A 2,888-nucleotide genomic window follows, 5' to 3' on the forward strand; every position below is an offset into this window, starting at 1 on the left:
ATATTAAGTGAATCATAATCCAACAAAATTTGGAACAGAGTATTTCCAAGAAAGTAGGGTTTTTTTCAAGATGAACCTCATGGGACAACATTTAGAAGAACACTAGGACTTATTTTTGACTAAAGTTTCTCTACAGAAACAGTCTGTTTTCTAAAGAGGGTTTTGTGGCTAAAACACAGAACAAACATACAAAAAAAGAACAAAGGATACACTAAAGGATACTCCCTAGCCCTGAAGTAAAATCTAGAAATGCTGGAAATAGAATGTTCCCGCACAAAAAAAAAAAAAAAAAAAAAAAAAAAAAAAAATATATATATATATATATATATATATAAAATGCATGTATATAAAAATGAAAGAAGTTATATTTTCACTTTCCATCCAGCATGAGCATAGCCTAGCTTTGGCAGCTGCTGAGTATTGTACATGTTTTCATGCTAATATAGCTTCATTCTGTTGATGCAAACACGTGTGCAAAAGACAAGAGATGGCTCTAAGGTGGGGTAGTTACCATTTCATACACAGACAAGCTTGTAAAACTCTCCCATGTAAGAGGCAGAACAGCAGCCAGAGGCCAAGAGCTCCCATCCTCTTTCCTAGCAATAAACAAGGCCCCAAAATCTCTCTGATAATGTTGGTCTTCATTTCTGTCCTACCACAACCATCTCTTCCTTTTTTGTCCTGTGCTTTGTCACACTCGTTATCATTCTCAATCCTGAGCAAGAATGGGGCAAAATGTAACTCTTGTTTGTTCCTTTTTGTGTTCCCAGGCCATGTTCCTGTTTGATTAGTAGCGTTTCCTTTTTCCTGTCCTTTGTTTATTACTATAACACATGTCCTGTTTATCAGTTTATAGTAAGCAGACAAAAATAATGTTATTTAGAACTTACAGAGCCTTCTGTCTTGGAAGTGCTGGAGGTTCAACGACACAAAGTGTTTGAGTCTTACACTCCTTCCTGATGTCTCAGCTTCCTCCTCCTCTGCTTCCCCCCCCCCCCACTTCACAATTCTGCTCCCTTTGTCATCACACATCTTTGCTTTTCACTCACCCCAAAACCCTTCAGTCACCCAATCTTCTTATGTCTGGCAGTGGAAACTTAAGTATTTGTCTAAAAGGAGGGAAAGAACCACAGAAAGGGGCCATAGTGCAGCCAGTGTAAACATAAGCTTCACAGTGGAAAAACCCTCTTGCTCCAGCATCACTGGTAAGAGAAACAAAGTTGGATTCCACTCTCCTGTGGAAGGACGTGTGCAGGGAAAGCCAAACCACTGAGTGAAACTGAGCCCATTGCTGGGCATTCACTCAAATCTGGATTAAAAATTCTAGATCTAAAAAATCAGAAATACTGCTTTTGCTTCCTCATGGCCTGAGGACATTTAGGCTTTACATTTTCAACCTTCTGGTTATAATACTGAAGACTATTGTTTTTAAATTACTCTTTTCATTTTTAACAAAAGCTCACATTCACAGGTATCAGCCTGACAACAGCATCTGGAGCTTTAAAAAACCAGGACTTGCAGATACGGCCCCAAATACCAGAGCACCCTGCCAGCAGAGAGCCCTGTCTGCCTTCAGCACAGTGGGATGCCGCTGTTTACTCTGTGCCTCCAATTGCCATGAATTTGCTAGAAGTCTGGAAGCAAGTTATCCTTGTTTCTTCGTACATCAGGTTCTTCGTGTGCCAGCCACACCAGTGTCCCCCAAATGTACACAAGCAAAGAAACCGGAGATCTTCTTTAGGCCTGCCAGAGACATTCCATACAAATATTCAGGGCACAGCTGCCTTAAGAATTTATGTAAATGTACAGCTTACAGCTTCATACCTAGTCCCAACAGGACAGTGCATTATAGGAAAATAAATGCCTGTCTTCATACCCAACGTGAAGGTTATTCCTTCCATCCACAGACAGTTACACCACAGGGTGCAGAGCCACAGACCAGCAAGCTGTGGCCTCCTGTCCTCAGGAGCTCTTTGGAGACCACCAGCAAGTAGCTGTTTGTTACTGCTCTGCTGGCCGTGGCCACCACAGGCTGCTTCCTACTGCTGCGGAGTCCTGGAGAGCTGTCTCCAGTATATCGCTGCTGCTCCTCCTTCACTCCTGGCTTCATCCTGACAGCAGTCCTGTCTCGTCTGGAGGGATTACTGGAGGATTTTGCAGCCTGGAGGTTGGAAATGGAGAGTAATGTAACATTTAGCAATGAACCTGACAGTTCATTGCAGCAAATGAGACCTCATAACCAAAAGGCTTAGGTTGTAAAGGGGTATCAAGAGCCATAATTTTCATTTCTCGTGGTGTAAAAATAGCTCTACTTCTTGCTAACCACTTACTGTCTGTATAAACTTTTTATCTTATTAGCAGCTTAAAGCATTATTGAGAAAAAATTATGTCTGTCCAAAAAGTGAAGATGCCTAAAGACAGAATTCAGATCAGGTGAGACAAGGAAGGACCATACCAAGGAAGACAGATGTATCCTCTCACAATGGCTTTTCTTATTCAAACATTCAAGGAGATACTTAAAAGAGAGCTGGGAGAAGCTATCTGGTTGGAACCATTGTTTGCTGCAAGTCCATTATGGACATTAGTCACAGTAGAGTGCCCAAAAATATTTCTGTATTAATAACCTGAGTCCAGCATACGGAGCTTTACAGTGACAAAAAAAAGCTGTAGTATGCGATGACATGTAACAAGTGAAGTTTTACAATCCCTCGAACTGAAGTAACCGAAGGCACAGGTAGTTTATAGACAGCACTGCCAAGCTTTGGTACTTGTAAGTCACCTAAATAAGCAACTTCAGTTAACTTTTCTAAAGAAGTTTTCCATTTATGTGCTTATTAGCTAAGATAATGATGCTAGCTATTTAGGTGCCTAATTATAAATTTAAGTGT

Source organism: Opisthocomus hoazin, chromosome 2 (assembly GCF_030867145.1).
Source record: "Opisthocomus hoazin isolate bOpiHoa1 chromosome 2, bOpiHoa1.hap1, whole genome shotgun sequence".
Classification (NCBI taxonomy): domain Eukaryota; kingdom Metazoa; phylum Chordata; class Aves; order Opisthocomiformes; family Opisthocomidae; genus Opisthocomus; species Opisthocomus hoazin.